The sequence below is a fragment of the Carya illinoinensis genome, chromosome 6, assembly GCF_018687715.1.
Source record: "Carya illinoinensis cultivar Pawnee chromosome 6, C.illinoinensisPawnee_v1, whole genome shotgun sequence".
In the NCBI taxonomy this organism is placed as follows: Eukaryota; Viridiplantae; Streptophyta; class Magnoliopsida; order Fagales; family Juglandaceae; genus Carya; species Carya illinoinensis.
This window is the reverse complement of record NC_056757.1, coordinates 23,024,794-23,038,462: the sequence shown is the minus strand read 5'-3', so window position 1 is coordinate 23,038,462 and position 13,669 is coordinate 23,024,794.

Sequence of the window (13,669 nt, the reverse complement as noted above, 5' to 3'; positions counted from 1 at the left end):
ATTCTCAACCATTCTCTCCAAGACAGGAAATTTGTGAGCATATTTACAATATCTCTGCCTAGTTTAATAAAATAACACAACTATTTGTTTGATATTGTTATTATAGATAAAAAAAATATATGTTTTTGTTAATATATAATTGTTATTATATATATTTGTTATTATATAATTGTAATTAAAGATTTTTATTATTAATATTTAATTGTTATTATATATATTTGATTATAATTGATACCTATTTATTTCTTATATAGTATAATATATACTATATACTAGATTATAATATACTTAGGGATTGATAACACATAAATTTTAATTGTTATTATATAATTATAATTAATGCTTATAATTATATATATAATTATTATTATATACTACTTATTATATAATTTTAGTTGTTATTATTTGTAAATAATATTTTTAGTTGTTATTTTTTATAAATAAAAATGTTATTATTTGTTATTATACAAATTAAATACTTATTTATTGATAATACTTAAATTTTAATTGTTAGTATATAATTATTATTATTATAATGGGGACAAATTTATTTCTTATATAGTATAATATACTATATAATATATTATAATATACTTAGGGATTGATAACACTTTAATTTTAATTGTTATTATATAATTATAATTAATGCTTATAACTATATATATAATTTTTATTATATACTACTTATTATATAATTTTAGTTGTTATTATCTGGAAAAAATGTGATGACCCGCTTTTACGTGTATTTTCACTGAAGGGTTGTTTTTAATTTAATTAATATATTAGTTTATTTATTTTAAATTAATGCGTTTTAATTGGTTTTTAATTTATTTGACGTGGTGTTTAATTTATTTTAGTCGTTTTATGGTTTTTAATATCGTTTTCGGCGGATCTGTTTTTGGTTTCCGGAGTGAGGATTGAACCTCATTTCTTTTCTTTTCTCTTTTTCTTTTTCCATTTTCCATTTTCTTTTTCTTCTTTTCTTCTTTTCTTCCTTTTTCTTCCTCTTTCCTTCCCGATTTCTCTCTACTCGCGCAGCTCTTCTCTCTTTTCTCCTTCCTGTCGCCGCCCCTTTGACCTCCCAGTTCTCCGCCGTCCGGCCACCGTTTAGTGCACCACCACCACCATTCTCTTCCCCTTCCACCAGAGATCATCTCCACCAATTTCCAGAGCCATCGGACCAGCCGTTAGCCTCCGCGAGCCGTCGGAAGTCGCTGCACCTGCTCTATTTTTGTCCCTATCGCCGGTTGCTTTCGTAGCCCAGAACCGCTGCTTGCCGGCGGCGTGGCCTACACCACCCACCCAGTTTTCTTCCCCTCTCACCGGTGAACATCCCCACCAAGTTTCACCTCCATCCGAGCCACCGTTAGCCGCCACGAGCTCCTCCAATCCATACGGTTTTTCACCGTTTTCGACGCCGTCGCACCACCTCCGGCCACCATCTTTTCACAGCTTCTTCCCCTACCTCTTGCCGACCTAAACCACCCATTTCCGGCCTTGATCCGTTGCCGGAGAAGCTCCCACGAGCTCAACTCCGTTCAGCCCCTTTTTGGCCTTCGACCGCCATTTCCACCACCACCCACGGCCAAAACTCATTTCCCTTAACTTCATAAATATCTCAAGGCCATTCCCTATCAATCCTGAGCCTTGGTTTGTCCCCGTTCAAAAGTGAGTATTTTACAACCCACGGCCACAGTGAAATTTCACTGTTACGTTGCTTTCCTTCCGCCGTTTGCAACGCCGCGTGTTTTCTAAAAATACCATATAGCGCTGTAATTATTTTCCAAACTCTACTTTTAGATTTAAATATATTTTTCTCTTTCAATAATTAATTGTTGTTGGTTGGCTGATTTCGGATTGAGTCCGAGGAGTTCGGGGGTCGGATGGATTGATGATGGAGTGCTTGGTTTTGCTTGATTATTTGTGCTATGAGGCGTGAGTTGCATATTGTTTTAATCGGAAAATCCCGTTTTATTGGCGTAAATGGTTTTTGGGTGCGCGTGTCTCACGAGCCAAAGTCGGGATGAGTTATTATCTCGGTGGAGCTCCTCTGGTCACTCGGGGGTGGATAAAACTGAGTGACATCCCCTGGGTTGTCGCAGGGCGACGACCGGATCGCACGATACAGTAACGCTGTCGTGTCGACTCTGTGGTCCCTAGAGTGGCGGGGACTAGAAGATGGCCTGGCCAGGTATGCGTGAGGCGCGAGTCTGGGCATCGCTTGTTTAGGTGTCACATGCATAGTCGTTACCTGCGGTGTGGCACAGAGCCAGGGTATGCGGGTGATCTCTAGGGGAGATCATGGTGCATGCATAACCGGATTGTTTTTATGGTTTTCAGATGTAGGCCATTTTTTGGGAAAATGACGATGTTTGGTTTCCGAGGTTTTTGATCCATTTTCTGGAAAAATGGTGGTTTGGGCCATTATCTGGGATAATGGCGAGGCTTGGTTTTAAGGATATGTTTTTGTGGGCCAAATGGGTTTTTGGCGTGCGTGTAAAAGTTATGTTTTATGGCGCATGTGCATTGGTTTTTATTTCATGTATATTGTTTGAGTTTTATATGTTTTTATCTAGTGGTGTTTGGAGTTTACTTACCTGCGGCACCATTTTTGGTACTGTAGATTTTGGTTCAGAGATCGAGGATGAGGAGGAGGAGGCTGAGCCCGAGGATGCGGCTCCGCCGGGGTGCTGATGTTATGGTTTGTATTTAGTTTAAAATTATAATTGTGTCTTGTAATATTTATTTATGTATGTTTTGAATAGTTTTGTATTAAATAAGAAAAATTCTGCTACTTAGTTATTGACTTGCTTTTCGTTGCGTTTTTGTCGTGGATATTCGTCGCTTTTTCACACACTTGGCACACGTCGATAGGATGATGACCTGTGATGTCATCATCCGGACGTCTCGATTTTCCCGTGTTCGTGCGTGGGGATTTGGGGGCGTTACAGGTGGTATCAGAGCAGTTTGGCTCTGGGTAAAAACCACATGACCCGTAGGTAGTACCAGAATGTTTTAAGGTTGTGTTTTTAAAAAAAAAAATTATGTTAAGTAAAGTTGTTATTTGTTTTGTTTATTTGTTTTATTTGTTTGAACTTGTTTGTTTGTTTTTATTTATTTAGTTATGTTTTTGCAAGCTGGTTTCTTTTGTTTTGTGTGATGTGGTGTTGGTCTTTGGTTCTGTTTTTGTTTGTTGTTGGTTTTATTTGTTTTTATTTTCTTAAAGGGGGTCAAAGGTTGTGGTGGCAGGAAAATGGGGAGGCCAAGGAAATCTACTCAGGAGCCACGGGACAATACGTCAAGAGATGACTCCATAGCCCAAGCCATACGGCAGATGACGGAGTTTATGCAGCAAAATTTTAGGCCACAGCAGACAGGGCCTTGGCCACAACCAGGGGGACCTTGGCCACAACAAGGGGGTCCCTGGCCGCCACAAGGAGGGCCTTGTCCGCAACAAGAAGGACTTTGGCCGCAACCAGGAGGTCCTTAGCCATATCAGGGAGGGCCTTGGCTTTACCCGGGAGGATCTAGCAGCATGGTGCAAGCCGGATGCACCTATGAGCGCCTTCTGGTGCATAGGACCCCACACTTCACTGGAGAAGAGGATCCGCTTCAAGCTGGAAAGTGGATCAAAGACCTGGAAAGAACTTTTGAGGTGTGTGGTTGCACCGAGGCGCAACAGGTACTCTACGCCGGCTATCTGTTGCAAGGCACCGCTTTTGATTGGTGGGATACCAAGAGGGTGATGCTAGAAGCAGAGTTGGGATCATTCGCCATTGTAACCTGGCAGCGCTTCAAGAAAGAATTTAACGACCGCTTCTTTTCCGCATCGGTAAGGAAGCAAAAGGCAAGAGAGTTCTCAAATTTGGTCCAAAGAGGCATGACAGTGGAACAGTATGCCCGAAGGTTTATAGAACTTGGGCAATTTGCTCCCCACCTTATCGCCACAGAGGAGATGCGAGCTGAGCGCTTTCAGGAGGGACTACACCCTGATATACGCCGTATAGTGGTCAGCCATCGGATATCCACTTTTCAGGACTTAGTGGATGTGGCCACCCTTGTGGAGCGAGAGAATAATCTGAGTATGGGCTCTCCTCTGGGTCATGAGACGTGGAGTTTTTCTGGTGAAGGAAGCAGCTCGGGTTCACCTCAGAAATTTGTTCAGCGGACCAGAACTCGACCGCAAGCATCCTTAGGTGTTCGCATGGGAGGACGTGTGCCTGTTTGCAGAGTTTGTAATAGAGCCCATGTGGGTGAGTGCCCTTCTGGTGGGGCTCGATGTTATAATTGTGGCCAGCAGGGTCACTTTGCCCGAGAATGTCCAAGAACAGCTCAAGGAAGCTGTGGAGGTAGACGCGGTGGAAGAACAAATCCAAGGCAAGCAGTGCAAGCCCGGGTTTATGCTATCACACCCGGAGATGTGGATGATGAGGCACCAGCGACCCATGATGCTGGAGTAATTATAGGTATGGATTAATTTAATTTAATTTTATGTTGGGTTTAATTTTGGTGTATTTGGTTTCTCCTTTGTTATTTTGGATTTCATGGGTTATGTGTTTGGTTCAGGGAGATTCCATTTGTATGAGTTTTATGCTTGCACTTTGTTTGATTCCAGTGCTTCACAGTCATTTGTATCTTCCACGTTTGCGCGAATGTGTAATTTGGTCACGGAACCTTTGCCAAAGTCATTGGTAGTGGCTTTACCCGATGGTGAAATGGTATGGTGCTCCAAGGTTGCGTTGGGATGCCCGTTCAATTTTGATGGAAGGTTCTTGGATGCTGATTTGGTTGTGTTTAAGCTGTTGGGTTTTGATATCATCGTCGGGATGGATTGGCTATACCGATATTCTGCGAGTATTAATTGCAGAAGTCGGGTAATTACCTTTCAGCTTCTAGATGGTGATTGTCTGGAATTTGCGGGGAGTAAGTTAAAAGAAAAGCTGGTAATTATATCGGCAATTCAAGCAAGAAGAGAGATTGCATGGGGAGCGGATGCATTCTTAGTTCAGATGGTGTCTACGCCGTCCGAGAAGAAGTCTTTGGTAGACATTCCAGTTGTGGAAGAATTCCCCGATGTGTTTGTGGATGACTTGCTCGGACTACCCCCTGTTCGGAAAATGAAGTTTGTTATAGACTTGGAACCTGGAGCAGCTCCTGTACATAAAGCTCCTTATCACATGGCACCGGCTGAATTAAAAGAGTTGAAGACTCAGTTGCAAGAGCTGGTAGATAAGGGATTTATTCAACCTAGTACATCGCCGTGGGGTGCGCCAGTTTTGTTTGTTAAAAAGAAAGATGGAACCCTCCGTATGTGCATCGATTATCGGGAATTAAACAAGGTGACCATCAAAAATAAATATCTTCTCCCGCGGATCGACGATTTATTTGATCAGCTTCAAGGAGCAGCTGTGTTCTCGAAGATTGATTTGAGGTCGGGATACTACCAGCTGAGGATCAGAGACAAGGATGTGCCTAAAACTGCTTTCAGGTCGAGGTATGGGCATTATGAATTTAAGGTGATGCCGTTTGGGTTAGCTAATGCCCCTACTGCTTTCATGGATTTAATGAATCGAGTATTTCGACCTTATTTGGATTCTTTTGTGATAGTGTTTATTGATGATATTCTGATTTATTCCCGAGATGTTGAAGAACATGTGTATCATCTTCGTCTGGTACTTGGGAAATTGAGAGAACACCAGTTATATGCCAAGCTCAGCAAGTGTGAATTCTGGCTGGAGGAAGTCAGATTTCTTGGGCATGTGATTTCCCGAGACGGAGTGGCTGTTGATCCTAGTAAGGTGGAAGCCATTTTGTCATGGCCGCGTCTGACTACAGTGCGTGAGATCCGGCGTTTCTTGGAGCTTGCTGGTTATTACCGAAGATTTGTGGAGGGATTTGCTCGCCTATCCGGACCTCTCACAGCTTTGACTCGGAAGAATGCAGAATTTGTTTGGTCAGATAAGTGTGAGAGAAGCTTCCAAGAATTAAAGAACAGGTTGACGACAGCACTAGTGTTAGTGCTTCCAGAACCGCATAAGCCATTCGTAGTCTTCAGTGATGCGTCTAAGTTTGGTTTGGGTTGTGTCCTTATGCAGGAAGGACGGGTTGTTGCCTATGCATCTCGTCAGCTAAAGGACCATGAGAAGAATTATCCGACGCACGATTTGGAATTGGCTGCGATTGTTTTTGCTCTCAAGATCTGGCGGCACTTTTTGTATGGGGAAGCATGCGAGGTATACACTGATCACAAGAGCTTGAAGCATTTGTTTTCCCAGAAAAATCTGAACATGAGGTAGAGGCGATGGCTAGAGCTAATCAGTGACTACCAGTGTGAGATCAAGTACCATCCGGGGAAGGCCAATATAGTTGCTGATGCTTTGAGCCGAAAATCGCACTTGGAAGATGAAGCCGAGCCGTCAGAATTGGATTCTTTGCTTTGTGGGATGAGAAGGCTCCTTATGGAAAGTTCGCAGCAAGAAGAGATTCTATCTTCAGTTCTTGATGTTCGGGTAACTGATTTTGAGGAATTGAAGACTCTTCAAAGGAAGGATCCGAAGCTGCTGAATATTAGAAAAAGAGTTAGAAAATCTTGAGGGCCGTTGCACTATAGTATGGATAAAGAAGGAATACTTCGGTTCCGAGATCGCAGAGTGGTCCCCAAAGATTCAGAATTCAAGGAGCGGATCATGGCAAAAGCTCATGCGGCCCCTTATTCAGTTCATCCCGGCAGTACAAAGATGTACTGGGACTTGAAGAAAAATTACTGGTGGGATGGAATGAAGAGGGATATTGCCTTATATGTTGAGAAATGTCACACATGCCGTCAAGTGAAGGCCGAGCATCAAAGATCCGCTGGTATGCTCCAACCCCTCCCTATTCCTGAGTGGAAATGGGATGACATCACGATGGACTTTGTAGTGGGTTTGCCGAGAACGCCTAGTGGGAAAAATTCTGTTTGGGTGATTGTTGACCGGTTAACGAAGAGCACTCATTTCTTGCCTGTTAATAACACCGATTCCTTGGGTAAGTTGACACACTTGTACGTGAAAGATATAGTGCGGCTGCACGGCATACTGAAGAGTATAGTGTCGGATCGAGACCCAAGGTTCACGTCGCAGTTCTGGAAGAGTTTGCAGGCAGCTTTGGGTACTAAGTTGAAGTTCAGTACTGCTTACCACCCACAGACAGACGGCCAATCGGAGCGCACCATTCAGACCCTTGAAGACATGTTGCGAGCGTGTGTCATGGAATTTCAAGGGAGTTGGAAAAACCATTTGCCGCTCATAGAGTTTGCATATAATAACAGCTTCCATGCGACCATTCAGATGGCTCCCTATGAAGCTCTTTACGGGAGGAAGTGTAGATCGCCCTTGTGTTGGGATGAAGTCGGGGAGAGTAGGATAATTGGACCCGAAATAATTCAAGAGATGCAAAGCCAAGTTCGGATCATCAGGGATAAAATGGCGGCAACTCAGAGTCGTCAGAAAAGCTACGCTGACACCAGGAGGAGAGAGTTATCTTTTGAAGAAGGTGATTGAGTTTATCTCAAAGTCTCTCCCATGAGAGGTGTTAAGCGTTTTGGTAAGAAGAGGAAACTGGATCCGAGGTATATCGGCCCTTTTTAGATTCTGGAGAAGGTAGGGCCCGTCGCCTATAGAGTTGCTTTGCCAGAGTATTTTGGAGATATTCATGATGTCTTCCACGTATTGTCCTTGAAGAAGAGCTTTGGACAACAAGAGCCACACTTTGTCAACCCAGAGAGTATTCAGTTGCAACCGGATCTCACTTATGAAGTTGTTCCGTCGCAGATCATGGATTGGAAGGAGCAACAGTTGAGGTCCAAAACGATACCTCTGGTTAAGGTGGCATGGGGAGATCTGTTAGTTCAAGACTTCTCTTGGGAGCGAGTAGCGGACATGAGGGAACAATACCCATACTTGTTTGAGTAAAGACGGTACATTTCTTAATCTTGGTCACAGTTGGTTTATGTGATTTTATGTGGCTTGATTTAAGTTGGTAGTTGATCTTGCAAATTTCGAGGACGAAATTTGTTTTCAAGGGGGGAGGATGTGATGACCCGCTTTTACGTGTAGTTTCACTGAAGGGTTGTTTTTAATTTAATTAATATATTAGTTTATTTATTTTAAATTAATGTGTTTTAATTGGTTTTTAATTTATTTGAGGTGGTGTTTAATTTATTTTAGTCGTTTTACGGTTTTTAATATCGTTTTTGACGGATCTGTTTTTGGTTTCCGGAGTGAGGATTGGACCCCGCTCGCCGGCGGCGTGGCCTACACCACCCACCCAGTTTTCTTCCCCTCTCACCAGTGAACATCCCCACCAAGTTTCACCTCCATCCGAGCCACTGTTAGCCGCCACGAGCTCCTCCAAGCCATATGGTTTTTCACCATTTCCGGCGCCGTCGCACCACCTCCAGGCACCATCTTTTCACAGCTTCTTCCCCTACCTCTTGCCGACGTAAACCACCCATTTCCAGCCTCGATCTGTTGCCGGAGCAGCTCCCACGAGCTCAACTCCATTCAGCCCCTTTTTGGCCTTCGACCGCCATTTCCACAACCACCTACGGCCAAAACTCATTTCCCTTAACTTCATAAATATCTCAAGGCCATTCCCTATCAATCCTGAGCCTTGGTTTGTCCCCGTTCAAAAGTGGGTATTTTACAACCCACGGCCACAGTGAAATTTCACTGTTACGTTGCTTTCCTTCCGCCGTTTGCAACGCCGCGTGTTTTCTAAAAATACCATATAGCGCTGTAAGTATTTTCCAAACCCTACTTTTAGATTTAAATATATTTTGCTCTTTCAATAATTAATTTTTGTTGGTTGGCTGATTCCGGACTGATTCCGAGGAGTTCGGGGGTCGGATGGATTGAGGATGGAGTGCTTGATTTTGCTTGATTATTTGTGCTATGAGGCGTGAGTTGCATATTGTTTTAATCGGGAAAATCCCGTTTTATTGGCGTAAATGGTTTTTGGGTGCGTGTGTCTCGCGAGCCTTAGCTGAGATGGGTTATTATCTCGGTGGAGCTCCTCTGGTCATTCGGGAGTGGATAAAACTAAGTGACATCCCCTGAGTTGTCACAGGGCTACGACTGGATCGCACGATATGGTAACGCTGTCGTTTCGACTCCGTAGTCCCTAGAGTGGAGGGGACTAGAGGATGGCCTGGCCAGGTACACGCGAGGCGCGAGTCTGGGCATCGCTCGTTTAGGTGTCACATGCGTAGTTGTTACCTGTGGTGTGGCACAGAGCCAGGGTATGCGGGTGATCTCTAGGGGAGATCATGGTGCATGCATAACCGGATTGTTTTTATGGTTTTCAGATGTGGGCCATTTTCTGGGAAAATGGCGATGTTTGGTTTCCAAGGTTTTTGATCCATTTTATGGGAAAATGGTGGTTTGGGCCATTATCTGGGATAATGGCGAGGCTTGGTTTTAAGGATATGTTTTTGTGGGCCAAATGAGTTTTTGGCGTGCGTGTAAAAGTTATGTTTTATGGCGCATGTGCATTGGTTTTTATTTCATGTATATTGTTTGAGTTTTATATGTTTTTGTCTAGTGGTGTTTGGAGTTTACTTACCTGCGGCACCATTTTTGGTACCGTAGATTTTGGTGCAGAGATCGAGGATGAGGAGGAGGAGGCTGAGCCCGAGGATGCGGCTCCGCTGGGGTGCTGATGTTATGTTTTGTATTTAGTTTAAAATTATATTTGTGTCTTGTAATATTTATTTATGTATGTTTTGAATAGTTTTGTATTAAACAAGAAAAATTCTGGTACTTAGTTATTGACTTGCTTTTCGCTGTATTTTTCTCGTGCGCATTTGTCGCTTTTTCACACACTTGGCACACGTCGATAGGATGATGACCCGTGATGTCATCATCCGGACGTCTCGATTTTCCCGTGTTCGTGTGTGGGGATTTGGGGGCGTCACAAAAAATATTTTTAGTTGTTATTTTTTATAAATAACAATGTTACTAATTATTATTATACAAATTGAATACTTATCTATTGATAATACTTAAATTTTAATTGTTATTATATAATTATTATTATAATGGGGACATATTTATTTCTTATATGGTATACTATATACTAGATTGTAATATACTTAGGGATTGATAACACTTAAATTTTAATTGTTATTATATAATTATAATTATATATATAATTGTTATTATATACTACTTATTATATAATTTTAGTTGTTATTATTTGTAAATAATATTTTTAGTTGTTATTTTTTATAAATAACAATATTATTAATTGTTATTATACAAATTAGATATTATACAAGCCATTGGGCAATGGTGCTGGTCCTCTCTTTGGGAGATGAGGTTTTCTCTCTATGCTCTTTAGAACATAGAGTTCGTCTCTTGGATCTCGCTGATCCATAGAGTTTCTTTTCAGTTCTTTGTTGCTGATAGTTTTTTTTCTCATTAAAAGTTTTTTAGTCCTACAATGGAGGAGGAACTTTCCTCTCTATGTAAGGGATTAAGGCTCACGGAGGAGGAACAACAAGAAATACTTCTCCCAAAGGAGGAACTGCTAATTGCATAGGATTTCAGTAACTTGTGTCTTGCGGCACTGGTGGTATGGAAAAGGGAAGTGAATAAAGGAGCCTTCAAAGCAACTATGACTAGGATATGGAATACTGAAGGGGGTCTATCTTTCAAAGACTATGGCAGAAACAAATTCCTCATTGAATTTCAAAACCTCTCAGTGAAAAACAAGGTGCTGGCTGGCCGACCCTGGTCCTTTGATAGAAGTTTAATCTGCCTCTAAGAATGCAAAGGCAAGCAAGCCTTGAAAGACATCCAGTTCGAGTTAGAACCTTTCTGGATCCAACTACATGACCTTCCTTTTGCAGGCCTAAATAGAACTATGGGTGAAAAATTGGGAGCAAGTGCTGGTAAGGTCCTTACAGTAGAGGTTGATGAAAAAGGAAGAGCATGGGGGGGAGTCCTACGGGTAAAGGTACTCATCAACATCTCCAAACCTCTGGCAAGGGGAAGATTAGTATCTGTCGAGAACAACAGGATCTGGATACCTTTCAAATATGAAAGGCTCCCTTCCTTCTGCTATCTCTGTGGAACAATCCTGCATTCCCACTCTAACTGTTCAAGGCAGGCTATAGATGAAAGTTTACAGCCTGCATCTCAAGCACAATACGGCTCCTGGCTTAGAGCCACTGCACCGCATAAAACATCAAGCCACCAACCTCAGGCAGGCAGTCCAGTGGAGAGGGTCTCAGGCAGGGGACAGCATGGTAGTTCAGATGAACAAAGTGCAGAATTTGGCGGGAACAGCTGCTCTAGAAAGTCAAATGATGTCAGGGAAATAGTACCTAGTGACCTTGTGCTCTCAGAGGGTGATGTGGAGGAGGTAAGGGGAGTTGGTAACTTTCAGACTCATAAGTACAATGAAAGTCTTCAAAGATCAGAAAAGGAAGTTTCTCATAGTCTCGAGGTGTCTGATGCAGCAGCTATCAAAACCATCTCTCCTAAGGACCATACAGTCCACCTGGCAACAGACACCAACATGGCTCCTGCAGTAGAAACTCTACAAGTAAGTCCTTCCATTCTGAATACCCAGATAGGCCCAAAACCTCAGGCTCTTAACCCTTCTTTGACAAATTGGAAAAGGAGGGCCCGTGGCAAACCAATCCCAAGTGATGGCCCATCCATGTCTCTTCCCATCTCCCACCATGTCATCAGTAAAAACAATAAAAGAAGCAATCCCCTAACTACAAAGCCCACGAGATCCTCAAAAAGACTCAAGTATGGTAACAAGGCAGAGGCTGTTCGACAGCCCTGCCCATCTCCATGAATGCACTGTGCTGGAACTGCCGAGGGCTTGGGAACCCTCGGACAGTTAGAGAACTCCACAGTTTAGTGAGAGATAAGTCCCCATCATTGGTGTTCCTTATGGAAACCAAATGTAGAAGAGAGTAATTAGAATCCATCAGAAATAAGCTAGGCTATGAATGTAGCTTTGTTGTGGACTGTATTGGTCGAAGTGGAGGCCTAGCCTTCTTTTGGAAACTTCAAACTCAAGCTAATTTGGTTTCCTACTCCCTCAGTCATATAACCCTTCAATTCCAATTCTCTGATTTCCCAAATCATTTCCTGGTCACTGGATTTTATGGTCACCCTATAGCAGCAAGAAGAAAGGAAAGCTGGGCCCTACTTAGACATCTTAAACCTGACCAATTCACCCCTTGGATGTGCATGGGAGACTTTAATGAAATTACCTCTCATGGTGAAAAGTGGGGTGGCCTTCCCCGATCCTTTAGACAGATGGAAGAATTCAGACAGTCCCTAGCAGTTTGTAATCTTGGTGACATTAGTTATGTGGGCTCTCATTATACTTGGTGCAACAACCGTGAGGGAACATGTTTTACTAAGGAGAGATTGGACAGAGGACTAGTAAATTGTGCATGGCATGATTACTTTGACTTAAAGTTAGTCACCATCTTACCCACCTTATGTTCTGATCACAACCCTCTCTATATCTCAAGCAAGGCTACAGATCCTACCCCTCGCTCCCATAGGAAAATATTCAGGTATGAGGCCTCTTCGGCTAAGCAACAAGAGTGTGTGGCAGTAATAAAAAGAGCCTGGCTGGGATCCCTCCAAACAGGATCAAGGGTAGATGTCACTAGAAGGAGCCTTGAGAGATGCAGATTCCAGTTAAGAGAGTGGAATAACATCAACAGGAAAGCTCACCAGTAGGAACTGAACCACAAGAAGGAACTTTTGAGAACCCTGCAAGATTACAATACTGGTCTGGATAATGATCTAATCAAATCCTTACAAAAGGAGTTGAACTCCTCACTAGAGCAGAATGACCTGAAATGGAGGCAAAGAGCTAAACAAAGGTGGCTTCAAGATGGTGACAGGAACACCAAATACTTCCACAAGTGTGCCTCGGCTAGAAAACAGAAGAATATAATTCAGAAACTTCACACTGAGGAGGGCCAGATTTTGACATCCCCTGAGGATATAGGGTCTGAATTCCAAGTTGTGTTTATGGACCTTTTCACATCATCCAATCCCATTGTTTCCAACTCCATAATGGAAGTCCTCAACACCACGGTCACCCCTGCAATGAACCTGTCCCTTACTAAGGCATACACCAGAGAGGAAATCTAGCTGGCTATACATGAAATGAATCCACTGGGCTCACCTGGCCCAGATGGTTTTCCAGCAATTTTCTTCCAAAGCCACTGGCTCACGGTTGGCAAAGATGTAACAGATGCAGTACTAGAGCACCTAAACACAAAGGCTGGGTTCCAAGCTATCAAGCACACCTACATAACCCTCATTCCTAAGAAGAAGTCCCCTAGAAAGGTCACTGATTATAGGCCAATTAGCCTTTGTAATGTGTACTACAAGATCATAGCTAAGGTCCTTGCAAACAGGTTAAAGACCATCCTGCCAAAGCTAATATCAGACACCCAAAGTGCTTTTGTTCCAGGAAGAATGATCTCAGATAACACTATTGTTGCTTATGAACTCCTTCACTCAATGCAAAACAGAAGGAAGAATGACAGAGTAGCCTACATGGCCCTCAAGCTGGATATGAGCAAGGCCTATGATAGGCTAGAGTGGTCCTTCATTCATCAAGTGCTTCAACAAATGGGGTTTGA